The 19,501-nt window shown below is 48.2% G+C and overlaps 1 long non-coding RNA gene across 2 annotated transcripts in view; it reads right to left on the minus strand.

The window, feature by feature from the left end:
* LOC144941248 (uncharacterized) overlaps positions 1–19,289 on the minus strand; it is a 35,340-nt gene extending 16,051 nt beyond the window's left edge. The window contains exons 1-3 of one of the 2 annotated variants that reach the window (XR_013639241.1): positions 19,214–19,289; positions 18,733–19,068; positions 18,017–18,135 (exon numbers count right to left, since the gene is read on the minus strand). This is a non-coding gene — a long non-coding RNA (uncharacterized LOC144941248). Of the gene's footprint in view, positions 1–18,016; positions 18,136–18,732; positions 19,069–19,213 lie in introns of those variants that run through there. The other variant, XR_013639240.1, reaches the window with a different exon arrangement.
* Positions 19,290–19,501: the final 212 nt, after the last annotated feature.

Consider the following 19,501-nt stretch of genomic DNA (forward strand, 5'->3'; position numbering starts at 1 on the left):
TTTAATGTCAGAAGAGGCTTGGGTCTTTTCTGCTCCAGGGTCCCGGGGGTAAAGACGTCTAAACCCGGCCCTTCTCCCTGCTCACACGGTCACTGTTGCTACTACCAGACCCTCTTTGGGTGCTCTCCATTTGAGTCAGAACAAGGATGATGTGAATGGTTCGCTGGTAAACAACACTGCAGGTAGATGGAGCAAGCTCCATAACTTCCCTTGCACAGCCAATAGATTATAAATACTTGTCATTTGGGTTTTTTTAAGTACAGCAAAGCAGAATTACAACTTGCTATACAGAATCAAGTTGAACAATATAACCGAAAAAATATACAGATTTCGTTTTTTTATCAAATACCATGACCGTCCGTTGTTTCACAAGGTAAAAACCCTGACAATTCGTTTCTGTTACAACTGCTGCATTTATAGTGGCAGACTTCTATTCAGAAAGACCGTAATAACAGCTGGCAATGACGACTGATGAGCATTTAAATAGCCACGCGTTTTGTTTTCACGTCTTCATATTTGAAGCCCAAGCCAGAATGATTTCTCATTAAATCGCATTCCGTGTGAACAGCACAGCACACTGTTACTTCTGCTTTTGAACACAACTGAAAGATTACGAACCTTCAGCGATTATTCTAATATACCGAATGTTAAATATCCACATAACCCATCTTAATACTGGATTGTTGATAACTCAAAACGTGAATTTAAATCAAGTAAATAACATCATCGAAATAAAACAATGTTACATGGAAATACTCGGCTCCAGAAAAGTAACTGCACCGCATTTGTAAAATGTGTATCGCTCATTCATACAGGTCGAGGAGTCTCAAAAATGGACTTCTCAACCCGTGCAGCATTTGCCTCCTTGGTCATGAGGTCAGAGCCCGTCTCTGGACGCTGTTTGCTGCTGTTTGACCCAAAGCTCAGGTGATGCTGCTCCCCGTTGGATCCATTCAATAGCAGCAGCCACCACAGAGCCAACTGTGGGACACTGGGGTGGATTTCTCACTTCAACAACAAGATTATTACTCGTGGATACTTACAGATGTGTAAATTACTCAATATTGTCCACTGCCGTTATGTGGTGTAAATTTCAATCCCACGTGTTACGATAAAGAGACACGTACCGTATCACATTGACAGGTGAATGTTTACTTTTAGACCATATGTTACACTTCTGTAATGATGAGGCATGGCCCGTTCGAAGGTTTCTACCAATATAAAAGATGAACACTTTCATCGCAGCCATTTCTGCTTCACGTTGTCAGGCTGGGTACTTGCGTATGAAGTGGACATTTCACAATGTCAACTTGAATTTTCATAAAAATATCACGAACAGAAATGGGCAGGGTTATTACTTCCCTTCCCTTGTGTTTCCCCCTGGTGCTGCACATACGTCCCATGCAGCCTTATCTTACACACAACAGGCAGTCACTATTCTACTTGCATAGCAAAAACCTTGAAGAATATTTCATCATTATAGTGTGGTTGATGCATACACGAGACTGAGGGTATTAGTATAAAAAAATATTAATTTGCTATGCACGAACATTTTGCATGCAAACATATTAACGTTACGGTCAAACGCGACTCTACTCAGCAGAATGTTTCCAAGCAGTCAGTGTGGTGCCACTCCTGCCACTAACGACAAGCAGGAGTAGCAAGGTCAATAACTTGTCTTGAAACATTTGAAAATTATTGTACGGTATATATGGCTTTTTAAGGTACAGCAGAATGAAAAGCGACTTTTTATCAGTATCAAACAATAATTCTACGGCTATAAAACTACAAAATAATCAAATGAAAATGTGTCAATTGTTTGATTAATTAGCATTGTCCTCATCAACTTCACTTGGCCAGGCAAGGACCCGCTGACACATCAAGTCTCCATTAGAAGCGTCACCTGGGCCAAACAGGTTTCAGGGCAGCAGTGCAATCCAGCCCAGATGTACAAAGACAAATAATGGCACAGATTGCAACCACGGATATACTGTAATGCCTATTCTACTTTACTATTACATCCCATGTTTGACGAGTTACATAATTAAATCGGCAGGCAACATTTAGAAATTAGTAACTTAACGACAATTAGTATACGCGGATTTGTACACTGGAATATAAATCACATTGATAAAATGTTTAACTGAATGCAGCGGTTCCCAACATGTTCCAGTGTGCGGACCCCTTTTCAACCTCCAAGCATTTCGCGGACCACCACATACCGCGAGTTATTAGCATCTCGTTTGCAAGGGTGTTGGGGCATTAATATGCCTGTAGGGGGCGATGATCACTACGTACAATATTAATCGAGTTATTTATTGTCATTTTTTGTAATTTGGAGTTTTGATCCTGAAATCAGTTACGTAATGGCCGACTCCAGCGAATGTCAAAGAATATTTGACGCCCAATGTGAATCACTCACAGTTATAATCAGGGCAGCCAGTGGATTCGATCCAAGTACTGCTCTAAAACGGTGAATGTGCGAAGAGTTTCCCTGGGTGAAATGTTTTGCCAAAGTGACATGTGACTTTCTGGGATGACGGCATTAGACAGATTTAAGAGCAATTGCAGCAATGTATCAAGGATTTCTGTATCAGTTGTCTATCTTAAATACTTGGCAAATTGTCTCGTGAAATATTCGATGACTTTATAAGGACATCTAGCGGCCGTGCGAGGTTAGGTTGGCGACTTTCCGCTTCAAGGAGTTGGCATTACTGCTGACCACGTCATCCTGTGCCCACGTGTGGGTAGCAGCAGCAGCTGCTGTCAGGGAAGTGGCTGCACGGATTGCTCCGTGTCTATGACCTACACGGACAAAGGAGACACCTGCAGTGGCACTGCCAACACAAAAACTAAAATATTTATAAGCAATTTTTATTTTACCAGGTAAGGCCAACTGTGCTAGCAACCTGGCCACAAATTATAGCTCAACCAAGTGGATTATCAGGTGGAAATGTACAGCGGCCAAATTATCTAAACGCGTGTTTACATCTAGATTTGAATATTTCGTGACTGCAGAAATCCATACCCTTTGGTTTTTTCGGTAAAGTCACGTAGGTATAAAATCATTTTTGATTTATTTTATGTATGGACTTCATTTTAATTATGGATTTGTCTCTGAGTCCTCCAAGTTCCGCCTCCTTATTTACAAACACGCGTACTCTGTGGTTCTTTCGGTAAAGTCACGTGGGTATAAAATTAAAAAAATACCGAAAGAAACAAAGAGTACGCATGTTTATAAATATGGAGGCGAAACCTAGAGAACTCGGAGACAAATCCACGCGACCACGGGGAGAGAAACACGCACACTCCAAATATACAGACGTCAGGGTCGGGATCGGGATCGGGATCGAACCCACGACCTCCCGCATACCAGGCGAGGCAGTTAACATCTCGCCACCGTGGCGCCCCGCAGACACAAGGGAGACGTGAGCAGGCACAGATGTGTCAAGGTGAAGGAGGCAACCTCGTAGGGTGGACAATTTTGACGTAAAAAACCAGGGCCATTTTAAGTGGAAAGGCATCTAGAACAGCACGTTTTAAAACATGCATGCTGGCCTTGTGGGAAACATTCCTATCGATGTTCCTAAGTGGCCCTGATGTAGATATTGTCTTTGGCAGAGAAACCATGGCGGCTGATGCTGCACCTCCACGCGTCACCTGTAAGTGGGCTAAGCGGTTGTGGTTGTGTTGTCCCCACCGCCACCGCTTCACATCTAGAGCAACGAGTAAGCCACTGCCTTTGAAACACCCTTTGGCCTCCAACGAACCACTTGTGTGCTCAACAAAAACTAAAGCTGGGTCCGGAAGAAGCAGCCGAGATCCCCTGGAGATGCGAGCGACGGACGCCGTTCCCGAGGGCCACCGCTGGGGATGCGAGGCCCAGACGGCGCCTCACTCACGGGCACGAGTGGCCAGGGCCCCCTAGCGGACACAATGAGGCACAGCGTGTGGTACAAACACAACTATGAGACCGCGTTCGACTTTGTCATTGCTTTGGCCTTACCAAGTGAATTACAGTCAACTGTGCTGTAAACATAAATAAACATAGACGTAACTTCAACCGAGAAGATGAATACAAATTGAGCAATCATTGGAAGGATGTAATTAACCAGGTTAAACCTTAACGGATGGTGTTGGCGTCATTTCCGCATCTCCAGCTTTCTTCAGCCTCCCAATCTCTCTTTTAATTGTTGATTTGTTTGCATCGTATGGCTTAAACTCTGCGAGTTGTATTAATTTCATAGAACAATGAAAATAACCCCAGAAAAATATACTATACTCACAAGGCCCGTGCCGTCCTCGCGTCACACGTTAAGATTGTCATATTCGTCTGCAACAAACGGAATAAGAGTTTACATTCCAGCATCAACAACGTATTAATGACCAAAGTACACGATTAAAAATAGGTTAACAGCACAAGCAAATAAACTCCAATGGAGTGGATGGATGAAATCAGTGGACGTGTCCCTTGGACTCTCAATAAGTTAAGCAACATTGCAGCGCCTGCCGCTGGCGATGTTGTGTTCGATGGCCAAAGTGAAGTGGGGCCACGTGGCGCTCTCTGCAGGTCGTCTCGTGCGCCCTCTACCTTCTGCCTCCTTCCGCTGCAGCTTGAGGGCTTGGTAGTGGCCTTCGCGCTCCTGCCGGGGGGCATCTGCCAGCAAGTTGTTGACGTTGTCATTCATACCATTGGAACCTCCTTTGCCAGTAGCAAAATATGATGATTGGTTTTTTAACCCCTTTTATCTCGCCAGATAAAAGGGGTAAAAAAACCAATTGCCAGATATAAGGGTAACAAAACAATTTATCGTTGTAATTTATTTCGTAATTTATACGTTGTAATTTAAACGTAATATATAGGTCGTATTTTATACGTCGTCATTTATACGTCGTAATGTATACGTCGTAATGTATACGTTGCATTTAATACGTTGCAATTTATACGTTGCAATTCATAGGCGCCATCTGACTTCAGTTGACGATCGCAAGCGTCACGTGACAGCAGACATCCTCGTCGTCACAAAGTGCGTGACATAGCGACGCGTGAACAAGTGACAGCTACTACCATTGTTGGTCACCGATGGCGATTCCAGCACTTCGGAGTCGCTTCCTCGCTGTGGATCAGGACCTGTCGTGAAACAAAAACTTCACTGTGGACTTCACGGCGATGCCACTCCTCTCGACCCATTAGCGAATGTGAGGAGGCGAAGGCATCAATGGTCACAACGCGTGTTCTTGTTTTGGCTCTGTTTGCCTGCACTACAGTAGCCTGTGCTTCACTGTCAACTTCATGAACTGTTTATTCAATGTAGTTATCAGGAAATCTTCAAATAACATGGGTATGATTTCATTGAATCTGACGTTTAAACAAAACTGTGAACCTGTAATGGTACAAAGCGTATAGATTAAAGGATATTGAAGTTGTTATGCTATTAATGTATCCTGGGAAGCCAGAGTCTCGAGAATATGTTTCAAGTGCGTCCTGCAAAGGGATGTCTGGCCACTGTGAAGTAAGTGCGTTTTGCATATGGGTAGAAAATAGTGCCGCATAAATGCGGAAACTTACCATCCCTCATCATCGATTGCAAGTTCAATCCTTGATAAGCACTGTCTTGCTCTGGCTGAGACTCTGCTAAGAATATGAAATAGTGTTTTTAATTGAATCGAAATAAAACCAAGAGTTAACATCTTTGTCTCGCATAGAGTTAGCCAAACTGAACGAGTGTTATTTCCACAAAAAATATATATACTTGTCAAAACAAAAGGTGTGGTTTACCTCTTTGAACACACAGACCACATGCTATTAAAACTGTGGTGGTCAGCACACACTACTGAATTTCTTTTGAATACCAAACGTTTAATTTGATTCTGGAACGCATTTTAAATATTACGTTTTCTTTCATTGCCCACAACTCTTAAAAAGTTTACCAACATTTACACATAGACGGTGTACACGGGTCTCAATGGCAGATTCTCAAGTGGCTCTCGGCTGGGTCATAATTAACGAGAGCTGTTTCCCCTGCTCGGAGGAGGCATGGCTGGCAGTGGCGTGTGAATGGTCTCACACCTGCACGAGTGTTGCTGTGTGTAGCACACAAGGCTGACAGCCACACATAGAGAAACCGCAGCAATGCCGACATCAACAGCGATCCCATCCAAGGGGTAACCCCCTCCTCCATTAATGAAATGACATGCGGTTGTAGTGACCCTTAAGGGAGCTACGCAACGTGTGTTGGGTGAACGGGGTTCAGTGTGAGGAATGCTGTTTGGTTGTAGAGTGGTGGGGGTGGTGCCAATGACCTGCATTGAGCTTCCTTCTTCTGTAGCCCACCACAGCAACAACAGCAGCTCCAGCAGCGAGCAGCACAGCCAGCACCACTCCAACAGCCACCGACACGTACGGAGATGCCCCTGGAACTGTTGCGAAATACAAAATAATGCATGAACTAAAGAGACGATAAAATAATTTAAGATATTTCATAAACACATTTTATATTTTCATAGATTGAAAGGAGTGCAGTAACATGCATTTCACAGCCGTATACTTTGACGTAACAAAAGCTTCAGATTAAAATTTACTTTCCAGATCTGCAATGTAACATTGAAAGCCAGTGATTATATCGTAAAAGCGGGAGACGTAGTTTAGATAATAAAAAAAGAGCAATGTGTTTGTTTTCCATGACAAAAATGGGAAGTCTTGTACCTTGTGACGTAATCAACTCCATTTCCAACCGCCATGATCGGAAATATCCTTCAACCTGACAAGTGTAAACCCCCCCTGCATCATCATTCACCACTGAGATGGTCAGAGAGAAGTCGTCGTCGTCAAAAGCGGAGGACGAAATGTTTACGTTGGAGTTGAGGTGGGAACTGAATGCAGCGTGAGGTCCGGCTGGGTGAGCCGCGAGTATCGTACGGACTGTGCTGTCACCACGTGGCCTCCAGTACCAGGTGACCGAACGAGACTCATTGGACGAGCTCCTCCACACAAACCCAGGGTCAGACTCGTTGCATGGCAACGTGATTCCTTCACCAATTTGAGACGCGTAATTCCTGGTTGCCTGATGCTCTGAGTCTGCAAATCGTGTAAAAACAATAGTTTAATAGTTTAATCGACAACCAAACAAATACAGGATGCCACAATACAGATACATATGATAATTGGAGTTTTTTACCCTTTTATCTGGCAACAAAACTGACACCTTTTTTTACAAGGAGTCATGTTTGCATAGACCACAATACTTGCAGTCGTAATGCAAAAAAAAACATAACTCTAATAATGTATACACTGTCCTTGAAGTTGATTTGTCCACACCCGAGACAGCTTTTCCTAGAGCCTAGTCTCACATGGTGTTTGACCAAATGACGCTAAAAGGCGCACAGATACATATCTTACAGCTGCAGGTATAAGCATGGACATTGTGTCAAGCTCACCAATTCCTTTAATCAATGTAAGTGTTTTTTAATACACGCAAGATGTAACTTCATTCATGTACTTGATCAAAGTATTTATTCTCACTATGTGCTTTTATAATGTAACTGAAGTAACGTGAGATGTGTATTTACCATTTTTCAGCACGTTCACATTGTACGCTACCTCTGAGATCTCTCCACTCTCCCTTTTCACGGCACACTTCAACAACCCACTCTGAGCAGCGTTCACTTTCACCAACACGATGCTGCTTTGATGGCTGATCTCAATCCCATTGTGAATCCATCTGACCATGTGTGCATAGGAGTCGCTAGAGAGCTGGCAGGTCAGACTGGTGCTCTCTCCTTCTGCTATGGTGTCGGATGCGTTGGACAAAACTAAAGAACACGAAACAAAAATCAAAATTTACGACTCATTGATTCAAAATCACAAGCCAAACTAGAATACAAATCGTTCTGAAGTTTGAGGTATGGCTTATCCCTGGTCACGTGGAATCCACAACTGTGCTAAGATTCCAGGAGATCGGAGCCTGGAGTCCTCACAGCGCAGTTCAGATCATGGAATGCCTCCTGCACTGCTCCTCTACTCGTGATTACAGCAGCAGAGCACAGAGACTCCAGGGTGGGGATGGTGAAGGGGTGAAGAGGAGACCACGTGGCCACTGATCACGAGAAGCACCGGCCCAGGAATTGTCTAAACCCAAATCCCTCGACCTAAACCTGATTGTGAACGTGAACTCAGAGCAGGACTCTGAATGGCCAACAGCAGCAGCGCTACTCGTAATTCTCACGTGAACTTTTCATATGGCAACTTGAAAGAAACTAAACCTGTTTAAATTTGCGAGAAATATTGTGTAAATATAAGTAAGTACGCTATACATTATCTATTGTATATGTCTCTTCAATAATTTGGACTACATTACTGTAATAAAACAAGTGAATGTAATACCAGTGCAACTACATTTTTATTGGTAAACCAATCATTGTAAAAGATATCAGTTCCACAAGTAAAAAACACGGGAATATTCCCGTGAATGTGGCTGTGATACGACCGTTCACATGATGGAACACTTAGGCTTTCATCTGCAAGGGCGATGGCATGATGGGCAATGAGAATCAGATGATGCGCATCCAATGCTGAATGCTACAGACATGACAGCTTGTATGTGCAGCAGCAGTAACAATCGTTCATGTGAACATAAACTCACTCTGGCATTTACGTCACAATCATGAACAATACTGTCCGACATTTCATTTTAATAAGATGCTGAAACGTGTTAATACGTAGAATATATAAATTTTCATTTTATATAACTTATGTATGTGTAATGCGGGCGTAAGCGACCTTCCGGAGGTGACGTCACGGGGGGTGGAGTCATGTGACGTGGGGGTAAGGTTCGGGGCTTTAAGCGGGTAAACCGGAAGGGGAAAGTAGTCGGGGTGTGAGCGGAAAAGAGTGAGGCCACGCGGGCAAGTGTGGAGAGGGGGGGCGCCGACGGCCATCGGGAGCCAACCCCGAAGATAAGAGGAAGCTGCGGAGTGGTGTGCAGCTGCAGAGGAGACAGCCAGGAGGGCTGCGTGTTAGAGGCAGCAGTGTGGCTGCCAGGAGGAGCTGCGGAGAGAGAGAGAGAGGGGGCTGCTTGTTAGAGGCAGCGGTGTGGCTGCCAGGAGGAGCTGCGGAGAGAGAGAGAGAGAGCAAGAAGCTGTGAGAGCTGCGGAGGGAGAAGAGCAGCAGAGAGTACAGCCAAGGGGGGCTGTGTGAGAGAAACAGCAGCGGAGCTGCTGTTGTGGATCGGGCCGACATTGGAGTCAGCACCGTGGAGAAGCTACAGAGTAAAGACAGCCGTGTGGGTGTACAGCACGAACCGAATAATAAAGGACACTGAGCCAGACATCGTGGTCCAGTCGTTTATTACACTGGTGTCGGAAGTGCAACGGCATGTCGAAACAAGTGAGGAAGAAAGTTAATCCGGCGCCTGCATCGGCTTCTTCGTCCGACGACGACGAACTCCCTCCAACCGCGGATCCTGTTGGGGTGGTGGAGGAGAGCCCGGCTGAGGAGACCACGGGAACGGGAGTGGAGGATGTTGGCGCGGTGGCGGGTCCGTCGACATCATCAGACGCGGATCAACGATGGCAAGCGATGGCGGTACAACTGGAGGCACTTAAGGACGTCCTGGCGCATCTATGCCATCTCGTCGCGCCAGGGACGATGGATGATGCAAGTGGTGCTCCGCGGGCCGCCACGTTGCCTGTCCTGCCGCCGCCATTGCCCACGCGGCAAGAGGCCGCCATTTTGCGCGCTCCGTGGCGCCAAACCGCCATCTTGGCCACGCCGCGGGCCGACGCCATTTTGAATTTGCCATCACAACCACCACCATTGGAAGACGGCGGGAAGAGGAGTCGGAGTCGCCACCTTACAACAGTTAAAGAATTTTCCGTCGGTGGGGACTGGAGCGCGTTCGCCTGCCGCTTCTTGGCGGCGGTACGCACAGCAAGATGGACCGATGCGGAGGCTTTGGAGGTGTTGCCGACTCTCCTGGACGACGAATCTGTCCGATTCTTCCGTTCCATAGCGACCGATAAGAAGGCAACTTTACGTGGTGTTTTTCAAGAAATGGCCGATGCTTATGAGCCACCAGATGATGCGCATCGGCGATTCGCTCAACGACAACGAGCACCAGAGGAGTCGCCCGTGGCGTTCAGGGGTGCGGTGCTGGAGCTGGCCATGGCAGCTTATCCTGAGACGCCACAGGACCTGCTGGAGCCTCTCATATTAGGGAAAATGTTGGAGCTGTCTCGGGATCTAGGGATCCCCATGCCTGTGTGTGGGCATGAGAAGCTAACTTCCCGGATGGCTGCTAAGTGTCTCGATGCGCAATTCAACCTCCGTCGCTGGAAACAAGTGACGGCGTGGACGGGGGAGCCCGTCAAAGAAGAGGAGGCGCTGGGGTGGAACCCTGCGCAGGCCGTCTATGTTCCGGATGACCGGGGCCCTCAACAACTGACGGCCGCCTCCGCTCCATGGACGGGACGCGGCGGGCCGAGACCGCGCGCGGTGCTACCAGAACGGGGCCGTCAGGAGGCGAGGCCTGCGCTTCGGCGCAACGAGGCCGAATGTTTCCGCTGCGGGCGTAGGGGCCACTACGCCAGAGACTGCTGGGCCCGCTTCCCGGCTCCGCCGCAGCAGGAGGCCTCGGCACCGGTCAAGTCGGCTAAAGATCCTCCGAAACAGGCATGTCGGCACGCACCAGACACTCGGCAAGGCTTTCCACCTCACCCACCACCTGTGTTGCGCGATCCTATTGTTGTTGTTAAAGAAAGGCCATCGACGGGGCCTTGTCATTCAGTTACGCAGTGGCGCAAATTGGCACGGAGAGTTGTCGCGGCCGCTACGGGTTCGTCCACTGTACCGGGGTCCATACAAGGTGTGGACGTGCGCATTTTGGTCGACTCGGGCGCGTCTGCGACTATTATATCGGATGTCATTTTCCATCTGTTGGGCATTCCGTCGCGGGCTGTGCGTCCGGTTTATGGGTCGTGCGTCGCTGCGAACGGGGGTAGCATGGGTATCGTGGGTCAGGTGGATGCTAAGATATCTATTGGGGATGTGTCGGCCTCGGGTGTTGTGTTGATATCGAGATCTTTGGCGGTTCCTTGTTTGTTAGGCACCGATTTTTTGGCTAAGATGCCCATTTTGATCAAAATCAATGAGAATTGTATTGAACTGCCGGGGGGCCGTCAAATCTCGTTTCTGCCGTCGCCCTGGGGGCGACCTGCTTCGGCCGTACAAGTGCAGGCGCTGTCCGTCGCATCTGTGGACATCCCACCTGGTACACAGATGCTTATACCCTTGCGGTATCGGAAGCCCCTGCCTGATCGGCTAGGAGCAGTAGGGGTCTTGTTGTCACCGTCCGCCACGATAACAACCGGGTTGGCGTTAGTGGGGGCACAGACCATCGTCCGGCCGGATCAATTACCGTTTTTACAGGTGCTTAATGCGGGGGGAGAAAACGTCCGTGTCCCGGCCGGTACGGTTGTGGCACATGCCACTACGGCGTTTGCGACCCATGATTGTCCACATAGCCGGGGAGTTGTTGCTGGGGTTTCCGAGCCAAGGAGTTCGGATGATCGTTGGGTTGCTCAATTATGTGACGAAAATTCTTCCCTGTCCATGGAGCAACGTGGTGCGCTGCGTAAATTGTTGTTGACATATTCCGACGTGTTCAGCTCCGATGATTTGGATTTGGGCCGCACTTCCTTGCTTTACCATCACATTGAGACGGGCGATGCTGCCCCTATTCGATTAAATTCGCATCGGATGAGTCCTGCGGAGCGAGAACACGTACGGGGGGCAGTGGAAGACATGTTGGCTGCGGACATTATATCGCCATCTAACAGCCCATGGGGCGCTCCAGTCGTCTTGGTTAAGAAGAAGGATGGCAAATTGCGATTTTGTGTTGATTTCCGCAAATTGAATAAGATATCGGTGGCAGATGCGTACCCCCTGCCGCGTATGGATGACTCCCTCGACGCATTGTCGGGGGCTAAGTTCTTTTCCACACTGGACCTCTCTTCGGGATTTTGGCAGCTTCCCCTTGACGAGTCCTCACGGGAGAAAACCGCATTCCGTACGCCGCAGGGGTTATTTCAATTCAACTGTCTCCCGATGGGATTGAATGCGGCCCCTGCTACATTTCAAAGATTGATGGAGCTCGTTTTGACGGGGTTGCAGTGGGAGACATGTCTTATATATTTGGACGATATCATTGTCTTCAGCCGCACATTCGATGAACATTTGACGCGGCTGGAGACAGTGTTCACGAGGATGCGTTCTGCCAAATTGAAATTCAAACCAAAGAAATGTCACCTACTGCAACGGTCCGTCCGCTATTTGGGGCACATCGTGAGCGCTGAGGGAGTGTCCACGGATCCGGAAAAGACGGCGTGCGTCCGGGATTGGCCGACTCCGGCCACCGTGGGGGATGTTCGGCGGTTTTTGGGATTTGCCTCGTATTACCGAAGATTCGTGCCGGGTTTTGCGACGATTGCGAGGCCTTTGCATCTCCTTACGGGTAAAGGACGGAAGTTTGTTTGGGGACAGCCGGAGGAGGCGGCCTTTCGGAGTCTGCGTGATCTATTGGCCACGGCCCCAACATTGGATTATCCCGATTTCGATCACCCATTCATTCTTGATACGGACGCGAGTGACACAGGTATTGGGGCGGTGTTATCACAGTCTAAAGGGGGTGTAGAGCGTGTCGTGGCGTATGGTAGCCGAGTCTTGTCTCCTGCGGAAACCCGCTACTGTGTCACTCGCAGAGAACTATTGGCGGTTGTTTTTTTCCTACGGCAATTTCGACCATACCTCTACGGTCGTTCTTTTATTGTGCGTACGGATCATGCGGCCTTGCAATATGCCCTTAAAATTGACCAGCCATCCGGACAGTTGGCACGTTGGTTGGACACGCTACAGGAATTTTCCTTCCAAATTCAACATCGGAAGGGAGTGCGCCATGCGAACGCTGACGCACTTTCCAGATTACCGCGGCGCGCCCCTTGTAAATGTGAGTCGGGGACGCATAGGTGTTCGCCGATTCCAAACCCCCCTCAGCCGCTCACGTTGGCCGTCGAGAAGTCGGACACTCCGATGGAACCGGGACCGGCTGACGGGGTTTTGAATCTGCCGCGGTCTGTCTGGATCCGGGAACAGATGATGGATGAGTCATTGGTGTCCTTGCGGAAGCGGTCTGCTAAGGACAATGGGAGTCCGAGTACGGCTGTGGGGCCGCAAACCGCTCTCCGAGATGGTCTGCTTATGTGGCGGGAGGGGTTCCAGGAACGTTGGCGCCTGGTGGTACCAACGTCCTTGCGGTTCGAGTTGATTAGAACCCTCCATTGTGACACTCTCTTACATTTAGGGGTGCAGAAGACCTTGTTGACGTTGCAACGTCATTATTTTTGGCACGGCATGGCGACAGATGTCGTAGGGCACGTGCGCGCGTGCCCTGCGTGTGCACAACGTAAGCCGCCGAAACATCCTTACGTGCCGCCTCTCCAGTCGATTCAGGTGTCTCGAGTCAATGAATTGGTGGCGCTGGACATATTGGGACCTTTTCCACCATCGGCGAGGGGTAATAAATATTTGCTGGTAGGGGTTGAGTACCTCTCCCGTTGGCCGATGGCCTGGCCGTTGCCCGATCAGTCGGCCGCGGCCATTACCGACGCCTTTTTGTTTGGGTATATTATGGATAAGGGGGCGCCTGAGAGACTCCTCACGGACCAGGGCAGGAATTTCTCTTCTAAATTATTGGCGGAAGTGTGCGCGGGCCTTGGGACTAAGAAAGTACGGACATCCCCATACCATCCGCAGACGGATGGTATGGTTGAACGGCTGAACAGGACGTTGTCTGCCATGCTTTGCCATACCGTGAGTGAACAACAATCAGATTGGGATCTGCACATCCCCGGGGTGCTTTCGGCGTACAGGATGACGCCTCATGCGGCTACAGGATATTCGCCGTTTTACCTTATGTATGGTCGGGAAAACGTGCCGCCGGTGGATGTGCAATTGGGAACTGGGGTGAAGGGACCTCGTAAACCACTTCCTGAATACATTCAGGACACGGTTCGCCGAGTCACGGAGGCGCGGGAGAATGCCCGCGTGGCTACGGCCAAAGCCCAGGCCCGGAACGAGCGATATGCGCGACGGTCTGAGGGGGAGTGCCCTTGGAAGGTTGGGGACCTAGCCTGGCTTCATTGTCCACAGGTACGTCCGGGGACCTCGCCGAAATTGCACAAACCCTGGCATGGTCCCGTACGCCTCATTGCGGTTCCCAACCCACAGACAGCACGCGTCCAGATTGGGTCTCGTCGCTGGGTTGTGCATACGTCGCGCTTGAAACCATATGTTGCTCCCTTACATGATGCGTCATCCCCCAATGTTGCCTTGCCGGGGTCTGTTGCTGCTGACTCTCCCCTGCCTGCGTCCATTGATCTCGCTGGAGCGCCTGTCGTACCTGTTCCAGACAGGCCGGCCGTGACATTGCGGGGGACGAGGGGCCCTGCTCGGAGGACGCCTGCCAGGTCTGCGGGACCTTCGAGCCCTGCAGCCCTTCCGACCCAGCTGCGGGCACGGTCACAGGACAAGCCCAAGACTAACTCTTTAGGGACACGGGACGTCGGTGGACTTCCAGCTGCGACAGGGGGATTACCCCCTGTCATTCCTCGACTTTCATCGCGTTCCCGTTCTGCGAGTGGGCCGCCGACCGTCCGGGACGGGCCGGCGACCCGCACACGTTCCAAATCGCTTACGTTTCGTTGATTGTTGCTGTCTTGTTATTTTTTTCTTACAGTTGTATTTATTGCATGCTTTTGTACGATCGTTGATGTTCATTGCGTTGTTGTTGTTCTTGTTGTTACATTATATGCTTAGTGTCCTTTAGGGGGGGAAGCTCGGTTCGCCGCATTACGATTTGCTATTGGTCAGCCGAGGTCGGCTGGGATTTTTCTACGGGGGAGGGTGGTGTAATGCGGGCGTAAGCGACCTTCCGGAGGTGACGTCACGGGGGGTGGAGTCATGTGACGTGGGGGTAAGGTTCGGGGCTTTAAGCGGGTAAACCGGAAGGGGAAAGTAGTCGGGGTGTGAGCGGAAAAGAGTGAGGCCACGCGGGCAAGTGTGGAGAGGGGGGGCGCCGACGGCCATCGGGAGCCAACCCCGAAGATAAGAGGAAGCTGCGGAGTGGTGTGCAGCTGCAGAGGAGACAGCCAGGAGGGCTGCGTGTTAGAGGCAGCAGTGTGGCTGCCAGGAGGAGCTGCGGAGAGAGAGAGAGAGGGGGCTGCTTGTTAGAGGCAGCGGTGTGGCTGCCAGGAGGAGCTGCGGAGAGAGAGAGAGAGCAAGAAGCTGTGAGAGCTGCGGAGGGAGAAGAGCAGCAGAGAGTACAGCCAAGGGGGGCTGTGTGAGAGAAACAGCAGCGGAGCTGCTGTTGTGGATCGGGCCGACATTGGAGTCAGCACCGTGGAGAAGCTACAGAGTAAAGACAGCCGTGTGGGTGTACAGCACGAACCGAATAATAAAGGACACTGAGCCAGACATCGTGGTCCAGTCGTTTATTACATATGTATACATTTATATATAAATATATATAAATTTTCTTTTTTAATGAAATTAAATATAAATAGAATACATACGTAGACTATATAAATTTTCATTTCATATAATTTACATAAATAAATGTATATCTAAATATATGTAAATATACGTTTTAATTTTTAATGAAAATGAAATATAATGAAAATGTATTAATTTTAATTTTGAATGGAAATTTATATTCTATGACTTAATATTGTCTTACCTTTGATTGTGATCAGTTCCATTGTGAGGGTGCCTATCCTATAGTAGCCAGTAAACTCACATGTGTAAACCCCACCACGTGAAAATGTAACTGTCGACAATGTTAAAGGAAACTGATCTGTATAATAAGACGATTGCGGTGGATCTTGTAGGTTCTGATCAGAACCCTGTGTTGTGCCATCATGCGATCTCCATTTCCAAGTGACAGCGCGTGACAGCTGTGAATGATCTTTCCACTTAAATCCAGGATCAGATTCATCACATGACAAAGTGACCTTCCCACCCTCGTGTATGAAATATTTCTTCACTGCGGGTGCCTGCCCATCATCACTTCCTATAAAACAAGCAGCAGTGAATTAACCAATGCACAGTAATTATCAAAACATATGCTAAATGTAAATATGTAATTGTACATTTAACATTAAAATTATTTAAATTCAAAAAATAAAAAAACGTGAGTTAATAACAGTACATTTAAATGTATATAACAGTAGACTTACCAGTTGATGTAAACTCCAATTTGTACGAGGCAAAGCGACTGTTGTGCTGCTTTTGTAGAAAACATTTCCATTCTCCCTGTTGAGATCGTTTTACTTTGTTCAGTGTCAGCCGATTGCCTTGTGAAATGTAAGTGTCACCATGATACCAAACCAGACCTGTTCCATAGGCACTGTTTGAGATGTCACACGTCAATGTGACATTATCTCCTTCTGTCACAGAGCGAGATGGATTGGCTGAAACTAAAGAGAGCAAAAGCAGTAAAACAAACTCAGACATCAGCAGTGACTCCGCGCTCCAGACTCCTCCACGACTCCTCTTGTGGACAAGGCCACATCAGCGACGCTCAGCGAGTCTGGGCGACTCCTAACCGGTCCCCGTTCACCACAGAGCTCTGTCCATGTGAGTAGGATGGGTCTGCATCAGCAGGAGATTCTTCTGTTCACAGATGTGCCGTAAAACACGTGGCTGCACTACACCACAGGCAGAATGTCACGGGCGATGGCTGTGGATGTGACGCCAGTGCGAGTGCCATGGGAAGCCTGGGTTGCCATCTCCATGGATCGGGGTACAATCGTCAGTCTCGTGGGATTCCTCGGACGTGCGGTGCCATCACGTTGGAAGAATTCATAATGGGCAATAGCAGCAGTGTGTTTTATGCTTGACTAAACTCATTACAGCCATCAAAATTAATACTTTTATATAATTGGTAGCAGTTTACATTCATGGACTATTAATACAAAATCGTACACTATGAATAATGAAATGCATTCCACTTTTATATTTAAGTGCATATGCTTGTGCAAAAAAGTAAAATATAATTTACCTTGCATTGTGATAAGTTCTCGTGTTAAGCTGCTTGTTCTAAAGTAGCCAGCAAAGTGGCAAATGTAGAGCCCAGCATCACTGTATTGTGCGTTTGAGATTTGAATAGAGAAGCTGTCTTGATCAAAAGCAGACTTCAATGCTGTTATTCTGAAAACCAGTGCTATAGCGGTATTTTTCCTTACATCTCTAGTCCATTGACCAGTTTGCTTTTGATACTGGACAATCGTTGCGCTGCCACTACCCTGCCTCACCCATTTCCAGATCACAGCCCGGTCAGAGGAAGGGTGATCTTCCCATTTAAATTCTGGATCAGATTCAACGCATGGCAAAATGGCCGTCTGGCCCACAGAAACAAAATACTTTCTGGGAGCAGGTTCCTTTACTTCACAAACATCTACAAAAATATAAGAAAAGAGAGAAATTATTACACTTTAAACATTGAAATTACGGACAAATATTTGACAATTTTAATGATACTTTAAGTTATTACACCTCCACAGGGGATGTATCACATACATCATATTCATCACATTTAGAAGATACTGATTGCATTGGTAACGCAAATTAACCACATTGTTAACAGATCCCGGTGAGAAATTAAATTCACCGAGGGCTTAATTTATTTTGAAACATTTCTGGGGCTGCCCAAACCCCTGGACCCCCCCACCCCTTCCCCCAACTGATGGGGATAGCAAAAGGAAGAGAGGGGAAGGGATAAATATTTTCCAGGGATCAACCCCAGACAGCTCCAGCTGAAATCAATCCTTGAATACACTTACTCAGTGATGAGACTTTCAAATCGAGAGAAGCAGAGGCTTGGTCAGTTTGGGTTTTTACACCACATGTCCATTCTCCCTCTTGACATCGTTTGACTTTGCGTAATGTCAGCACAGAATAGCCTTTGTTCATTTCAATGCCACCGTGAGTCCAAACAATACTTTGTACATAGGCACTGTTTGAGATGTCACACTCAAATGTGACAGTCGTTCCTTCTGTCACAGAGCGGGATGGGTTGGCTGAAACTAAAGAAAGCAAAAGCAGTAAAACAAACTCAGACATCAGCAGTGACTCCCTGCTCCAGACTCCTCCACTACTCCTCTTGTGGACGAGACCACAGCAGCGACGCGCAGCGACTCTGGGCGACTCGTAACCGGTCCCCGTTCACCACAGAGACCTGACGGGCTGTGTGACAGGGGGCGGTGTGGGGGGCCTGCATCGGTACCAACGTCTCCTGTTGCACTGCCACTCCTGCAAGTAAACGCGCGGCATCGCTAGGAGAGCGCCGCACAGGACTCCCGGTGCAATGCCACCGTGGGAGCGATAGGAAGTCTGTGCCGTGTCACCTCCACGAGTCGCAGTGCCACGGTGAGGCAGAGGACGTGAGGCAGCGAGGACAATCTACCGGTGGTATTGCAGTGGAAGGACTCGTCACGTGCAGTACCAGCGCCACGCATCACCCTCGTGTCAACTCTTTGTAGCGTTTAAACCACAACTTGATATTGACGGATAAAATGTGATGAAAGTATATCACGATGAAAAATGTACAACAAATAATCATACATTTCACTTTGAAGTATTGGAAGGGTGCTTGTGCAAAATAGTGCAACACATTTCTTTACCTTCCATTGTGATAATATCCATCATGAGACTCTCTGTTCCAAATTCGCTTTCAACCAGGCAACTGTAAACGCCTGCGTCACTGCGCTGCACATTTTTGATTCGGATAGAAGCCCTATGTTGATTAACATCCGTAGTGAATGTTATCCTGGCCTCTCGTGATTTTGTTAAATCGATCTCGGTTGCTCCACTGCCTTCACCACGCCGCCAGGTGATAGATCTGACATTGGGATTGTCGTGCTGTGTCCATCCTGGAGTGTTTCTGTCACACGTCAAGGTGACTTCCTGTCCCACAGCAACAAAATACTCTCTGGGGGATGCCTGTAAATAAACACTCGCTTCAAAAGTGGAACGACAAAACGGCAAATTATACATATTGAACACTCCGGTGCGGTTTTTAAATGTATGGTGCGCAACAAGTTGAACGTACATACTGTAGGTAAACACAGTGTGGTGTATAACAGCACGTGAATAACAACTCACTGATGCTGGACAAGATGCAGATGACAACACTCATCCACACCGCACGCCTCCTCGTCCCCGTGTCCATGGCTCAGAGCCACGGCGCCGTCTGCTCAGTTCTCAGCACGCACCACGTTTTATGTCGCTCCTGCTGCCGCCTTCAGTTGAAGAGTCGCGACATCCCACCCACAGCTCGCTGAGGTTTCACTTCCAACCACAGCTCCCACGCCAAACCCCAACCTCTCTCTAGAGCACGACTTCATCGTCACACTTCCTTTGACTGTTTCAGCGCCAAATAAATAAAAAAAA

This window comes from Lampetra fluviatilis, chromosome 24 (assembly GCF_964198595.1).
Source record: "Lampetra fluviatilis chromosome 24, kcLamFluv1.1, whole genome shotgun sequence".
In the NCBI taxonomy this organism is placed as follows: domain Eukaryota; kingdom Metazoa; phylum Chordata; class Hyperoartia; order Petromyzontiformes; family Petromyzontidae; genus Lampetra; species Lampetra fluviatilis.